This window comes from Mesoplodon densirostris, chromosome 5 (genome assembly GCF_025265405.1).
Source record: "Mesoplodon densirostris isolate mMesDen1 chromosome 5, mMesDen1 primary haplotype, whole genome shotgun sequence".
Classification (NCBI taxonomy): Eukaryota; Metazoa; Chordata; class Mammalia; order Artiodactyla; family Ziphiidae; genus Mesoplodon; species Mesoplodon densirostris.
The window spans coordinates 78,271,321-78,278,483 of record NC_082665.1 but is presented as its reverse complement, the minus strand read 5'-3'; the positions used below and the strand labels follow the sequence as shown (position 1 = coordinate 78,278,483).

Below are 7,163 nucleotides of genomic sequence, written 5' to 3'. Positions count from 1 at the left end.
GAGCAGCTCCTCCTGTTCTCGAAAGCCAGCCCTTCGCATCGGTCCATGATGCTGTTTACTTATTCATTGATTTATTGTTTTGCATGTTTAGTTCTTAGCTCAGGGGAGCCCAGGTGGGGCTTTTCTCCCGCCCTGACCTGCTCCGCCGGGCTCTGCCTGACCCTACAGCCAGGGTCCTCAGCTAAGGAGGGCTACCCCTGGAGGGCTACACCAGAACCACTTGGAGCCACGTTTAGAGTTTGAAAAAACATGTTTTATATTTTCTTCACATTTTATTTATAAAATAAGTCTCACTAAAGCCAGATCATTCTCACGTTTCATGTCTAAATAAAAGAGGGCTCAAAAACTGTTATCTGCAAGGAATCTGCCCAAATCAAGAAACACAGAAAACAATGTAGGTGCCAAAGGTCTTTATTTCCAATAAGCGAAAAACCAAGCCGCATATAATCTTGATTTTTTTTTCTTTTTGAAACATTGTAAATTTCACCATACTGCGTGATTTTGCTGCTCAAAGTGGGGTCAACTGATCAGCTGCCCACACGTCAGCTGGGGCCTCCTTAGAAAGGTGGCATTCCGGGTCCCACCTAGGCCTGCAGAATTAGAATCTGCTTTTAAACAAGATCCCCAGGGCGAGCCTGTGCACATTACGGTCTGTGTTGATGTCACGCTTAGAATCTTCTCAAAGATTTTATCGATATCCTCCTATATATTTAGTAGTTGTATAATTTTCTTTTTAAATGTAGGTATTTCGATGATCTGAAACTAATTTTTATGTTAGGTGTGAGAAAAAGTGCTCTTCCCCCCCCCCCCACCTGATACCTTTTCTTGAGTAAGTGGTCCATCATTATCCTACTGGGGACATATTAAGTCGACAAAACGACCAGCAAATTTATATATATTTTGTCTTTTTCCTTTTTTTTTGAAAGATTTTTGGCTGTGCCACGTGGCATGTGAGATCTTCGTTCCCCTACCAGGGATTGAACCTGCACCCCCTGCAGTGGAAGCACGGAGTCTTAACCACTGGTCCTCCAGGGAAGTGCAGGATGATCTTACATTGTTCAAAGAAAAGATACTGCAGAAGAAATGAATAGCACTCCATAGATGTCTGAGCTCTGACAGAATGAGCGATTCAGAGCCTGATGGAAGAAAACTGTGCCTAAATCACAGGCCTTTCTTTAAAGCACGTGGTTCCCATACAGAAAACAGCCACTGGTTGAGATGGGGGTAAGGGTGAGAGGTGGGTACAGTGATCATTTTGAGCCTTCAAAAATAATTCTTCTAAAGACCACCTATTCTATGATACCATTTATAGGACGTACCCAGGGTTGGCAAACCCATAGGGACAAAAAGAAGGTTAGTGTTGAGGGAGTGCTAATGGGTATGGGATTCTTTGGGGTGATGAAAATGTTCGAAAACTGGTTGTGGTGATGGCATGTGAACACACTACCACTGAAGAGCGCACTTTATTTATTTATGTATTTATTTTTGGCGGTACGCGGGCCTCTCACTGCTGTTTCCTCTCCCGCTGCGGAGCACAGGCTCCGGACGCACAGGCCCAGCGGCCATGGCCCACGGGCCCAGCCGCTCCGCGGCATGCGGGATCCTCCCGGACCGGGGCACGAACCCGCGTCCCCTGCATCGGCAGGCGGGCCCTCAGCCACTGCGCCACCAGGGAAGACCGAAGAGCGCACTTTAAAAGGATGAACCCACATGGCACGTGCATCCCAGCTCATCAGTGGCCAGTGTTTGTCCAGTGCATTGATTACACGAGCCCTGCCGGTTCTAGGAGGAACCGTGCACCACGTGTATTGATTTACCTGCTTGAGTTTTCACCTCCGTACAGCCTGCCTTGTCACACCTGTATTTGGGGCCGCTGTCTCACCTGTCTACTGTTCGGGCTTACTGCAGGCCTCGTGTCCCGAGAAGGGGGGGACCAAAGGGCACCCCGTGGATACGTGGACTCGTGGTGAAACGTTACCTAGAGAGGTGTCTCTTGCATGCGCCCTGATACCCGGCCAGCCCCCGGGCGGCCCCGCGGACACTCGACCCAGGTGTGTCTGTCCCTCGGACACTGGACTCGCGCGTTTGGCCCCTTGGACATTGGGATCCGGGCGGCCCGGCCCTGCGGACACTCGACCCGGGTGGTCTGGCCCCTCAGGCACTGGACTTGGACGGCCTGGGCCCGCGCGCCGCGCCGCCGGCACCAGAACCCCGCGCCCCCAACATGCGCGCGCAGCTCGGGATGGGGCGCCGCGGCGAGGGCGGGGCGGGCGATGGGTGTGGCCCGCCCTCGGGGTGGGGCCTCCGGGCGGGGCGGTGCGGTGCGGGGTGGGGCCGGGGAGGGTCCGCCATTGCGTGCGGGCGGGCGGCGCAGGCCCGCCGCGGCCGTCGGTTTCTGCGTACCCGACCGCCCGGCCTGGCCCAGCCGGCCCGCCCGCGCGCCACACGCTTTTGGCGCAGGCATGTCGGGCCCCGGGCAGCAGGAGCCGCCGCAGGCGGGCGGGCCGGCGGGCCCCGAGGGCGCGGACGCGGCGCTCGGCGAGGCGGGGCTGAGTTTCAGGACCAGCGACCTGAGCCTTGTGGAGATGACGGAGATCGAGTACACGCAGCTGCAGCACATCCTCTACTCGCACATGGAGGCGGCTGCGGCCGCCGGCGAGCTGGAGACGCGCGTCAACTCTTGCTTCCTGGCGGCGGCGGCGCCGGGCGCAGCGGCGGGGGGCTTCGCTGCGGCCGTGGGCGCGGCGGCGGAGTCGCGCCGCCCGTGTACCCGGTGCTGTGCCGCCTGCGCTGGCCGATGGTGGCTTCGCGGACGCCAACCAGTGCTTGGGCCACATCGACTTCCAGGAGCTGCGCATGATGCTGCTGAGCGAGGCGGGCGCGCCCCGCGCCGCCGAGAAGACGCCGGGCGCCGGCGCATTCCGGCCCAAGGCGCCCGACGGCGCCGGCAAGGAGAACGTGGAGGGCGCGAGCGAGGTGCGGGCCAAGTCGGCGGTGCGCGTCCGCCTGGAGGACGGCTTCAACAGCATAGCAGCCGAGCCCCCGCCAGCCCCGCGCGGTGCGGATCCCCCCCGAGCCTGGCATGGCGCTCAACCAGTGGGTGCATCCCCCAGGGAGCGGGCCCGGCTGGATCAGGGTGTAGACCAGGGTCCTGTGCAGAGAAACACCAGGCTGTGTGCGGGTATAGACCAGGGTCCTTGCAGAGAAGCACCATCCTGGGTGTGGGTGTAGACCAGGGTCCTCAGCAGAGGCCACCGGCCTGTATCCGGGTGGAACCAGGGGCCTCTGCAGGGAGGCACTAGCCTGGGTCCGGGTGTAGACCAGGGTCCTGTGCAGAGAAGCACCAGCCTCGGTCTGGATGTAGACCAGGGTTTTCTGCAGAGGCCAGCGGCCTCACTGCAGCTTGCATCTTAACAGGGAGCAGACCTCAGTGGGTCTGGAGGCTGAGCTGAAAGTTTGTGTGCTCTGTGCAGGCACAGCAAGCAGATATCAAGTACACAGCCTGCAGCATTACCTTTGCGGTGTGCGCTCTGCGTCTGCATGTGGAAGAGAGATGAGTTGAGATAAGTGCACACATGTTCCTGAGGAAGAAAGGTTTTGTCCCCAAATCACCCACCTAAATGTCAGGAGAGACCTCTGCTTCCCCGTCTGTTGACTCAGGTTGAGGCTGACCTGATCTTGCACAGATGCATCCCCTGGGAGGACAGACGTCATGTTGTGAGGCTTTGAGTGTAAAATGCAGCTTCATCCTTCAGCCAGACTGCCAGCCCATAAGTGATCTCGCAGCAACAACTATCGGAGAGGAGTAGTAGCCTGTCTGCTAGGGTGTCTCCTCAGCTTTCTGTCTGTCCCCACCCTGTCGTTTTCCCCATTTTGCCCATAGTCGTCAGATTTTGGAGGATGGCCAAAAAAAAACCAGAGATTGGTGTCAGAAGTGTAATGGGAAGGGAGGTGTAACTAAAAGATGACACACAGCCACACCTTCCAATGTGAGGAAGAAAGTTTGAACTTGTCCCCTACAACACTAGCTGATAATTGTTTTGTAGAGATTTCCATGATGGGGGTCATTCATGGTAACAGATTCGAGTTCCTATCCAGAAAATCAAGTGTTAGCCATTAGAGTGTGATAGTGATTGTGGTGTTTCAGGAAACTTACCTGCCACATACTCTTCATGTGTTTCTGGGTTTCTTTTGTCTTGGCAGTTTGGTAACTCTTATTCGCCATCCATCCGAATTAATGAATGTTCCACTTCATCAGCCACAAAACAAATGTAGAACATTAGTGAAAAATAAAACAGCTGCTGCAACTACTGCTCTTCAATTTACATACCCTCTGTTTACTGCAAATAGTTGCTCTACTAGTGGAAATTCTAATCTTTCACAAACACAGGTAGGGAAAATGATTTGCGAAGCTTTGCTCTTTTGTGTTAAATGGATAAATTGTATTTTAGTTAGGTCCCAAGGATGTTTCTTTCTTTCATTGAGCTCGATAACTTGTTAAAATCGAGAGTATTTATGTGGTTCGGGGATATTTAAAAATCCTTCGTGCACCTAAAGTTCTTCAAGTTCATGTGAATAACTTTGACGTTACTTCTGTTAAAGTGCCTTTTATTTGTGCGTAGAGAGGAGATTGTCACCTGTTGATAACGTTCCTGTTGCTTCATTGTTTTCCAGAGTTCTAGTAGCTCACGTTCTGTACTTGAAGCTACCAAGCATCAGGATATTGGATTGCCGAGAGCATTTTCTTTCTGTTATCAGAAGTAAATTGAATCCACTAAACAGACTTTGGGTAGTAGAAACAAAGCTTTGCCTGAGCAGGTTCGGATTAAAGTAGGAGGTAAGCGATAAAACAGAAGCTGGCAGGTGCTTTCTCCTCCTGCCTGATGTCTCTGCCCCCCCCCCCTTTTTTTTTGGCCACGGGTTGGGGAGGGGAGAGAGCTGGTTTATAAACCAATGAAAGGATCTCAGAAGCCTGCTTGCATCTTAGGAATTCTTCTGTCCCTCTGCCCAGTCACCTCACTTGGAACATCCTTGCGAATTTTGAACATCACGTTTATCCTTGGCCTGGAAACGTTGAGTTTAGGGGCTGCTTTTTCTTAACAGTAACCTCCTTAAACAGAAACATGATAGACTTAGGTACATTTTCGATACTGACAGCAAATTTAGGGTTTTTTTTTTTTTTTTTGTCTCTTATTTCATACTTCATGAGTGAGGCAGGAGTCTGAAATCCGCTCAGAGCTTTAGGGGACCATCTGCAGATGGGCAAAGGATTGAGTTGGGAGCAAGAGGCCATAAGGTGATACAGAAAGTCTTAGAATGAAAGAAACTCCTGAAGGCAAACTTTGCTTACCCCTGATGTTAACCCTCAATCCGTTTTTCCTGGAAAACATTCTTTTTCGAGTTATCCAACAATAACACAGCTTACACTCAGCTTTTCAAGAGCTGATAAAGACAGGGTAGGGATGGAGCTCTCCGTCTTTCTCCCACGCCAGTGATTAATTTTCCATTGTTCTTATGACATTGCTCGTGAAAGTATATGTTAGCATTTGTAAGGTATAAAGGTTAAAATTAAAATAGTCCCTGTACTGACTACTGAGCTGAAGAACCAAAATATTACCAATACTTGTGAATTCCTCTCTATGTCTTTTGAAAAGTTATCACCATTCTGAAATGTGTGTCAAGTGATTCTTTCACCGTAGAGGGTTTGGCTTTGTACGGTACCTCGGGAATGCACATCACCATAGGTACTTATTAGACGCCTGCTGTACTGTGATAGAAATTTGACATATTTCTGTAGCACAGGTCAAAGCTATGACGTGATTACTCCTTTTGTGGGGGAAATCTCACTTGTAAGGTGAGGGCGTGTTTAATCCTAAACCACTTAGGTTCTATCCTCTTCTGAGCATTGCAGTTAGAATATCAGTTGTCATCTTAGAATAATTGCATATCAAGAAAATCTTTTGGAGAAAATATTTCTAGGTTTGTTTTTTTTTTCCCATTCTGAATATCAGAAAAATCAAACAACTTCTTGGTTTTTTTATTCATAGATGACAGTTAAAATGGCTCTTGATTTAAAAGGGGGACTTTTGATTGTATTGCTGTATAAGCTGCATTGATTACATAATACCTGGGGTGTTTTTTTTTTGCGGTACGTGGGCCTCTCACTGTTGTGGCCTCTCCCGTTGCGGAACACAGGCTCCAGACGCGCAGGCTCAGTGGCCACGGCTCACGGGCCCAGCCGCTCCGCGGCATGTGGGATCTTCCCGGGCCGCGGCATGAACCCGTGTCCCCTGCATCAGCAGGCGGACTGTCAGCCACTGCGCCACCAGGAAAGCCCTCTGGGGTGTTTTAATTTAGTTTATGCTCAGTTGTATAGTTTGAAACCTAGAGCCTTGTGCCGGATGTTTCTATGGAATTTTGGAGCGCTTCTTGTTTGGTTCTGTGTGCTCCTTACCCATTCATGTTTATATCTTGGATCGAAAATACCAAAAAATATATTCAGCATTCACGAGGGTAAGTTTAGAAGAACCAAACAATTAAAATACCACTTTTTCCTTCTTTTGCAAAGAAGAAGCACTATGTAAACAAGCAAGAAATAAGAGGAGTCGGAGTAGGATACGTCAGTTGGACAGAAACAGAGAACGAAGAACCCTGGGAGAGCTCCGGAATGTGGGTGAAGGCTCCACAGCAGCGCAGGGTGCTTGGCCGTCCGTGGAGTCGCCCCAGGCCGCCCTCGGGGAGCAGAGGCAGAGCGGGCCCCCACGGGGCAGGTCCCAGCGGAGGGAGAGGCACAACCGCATGGAAAGAGATAGAAGGTAATGCGTGCTGTCGGTGGTATACAGTTGTCCTAGATGCCAAGCTGATGAGAGTCAGTGCTGGTAACAGGCACCTTTTTGTAGAAAACAATGGTGTAGGCACTTCTGTGTTCAAGGGAGGGAAAGCTGGCAAGAGTCAATGGTCACCTTGCTTTGCTAGGTGGATGGGGGTAGCCAAGACCACCCCGAGGTTTGAAGATTCATTAGGAGGATTCATGGCTTTGATTTATTTTGGGCAAAGAACCCAGCAAAGTCAGCAGAGGCGCATGGGGAGAGGTCTAGGGGCCCCAGGCGCCAGCTCCCCAGAACACCTCTCAGTGGAGCCACTCAGGATGCCTGTCACCCCAC

At 51.3% G+C, this 7,163-nt stretch overlaps 1 pseudogene; it reads left to right on the top strand.

The window, feature by feature from the left end:
- Positions 1–2,462: 2,462 nt before the first annotated feature.
- On the top strand, positions 2,463–4,834 carry LOC132491129 (transcription factor-like 5 protein; annotated as a pseudogene).
- The last annotated feature ends 2,329 nt before the right edge of the window (positions 4,835–7,163 follow it).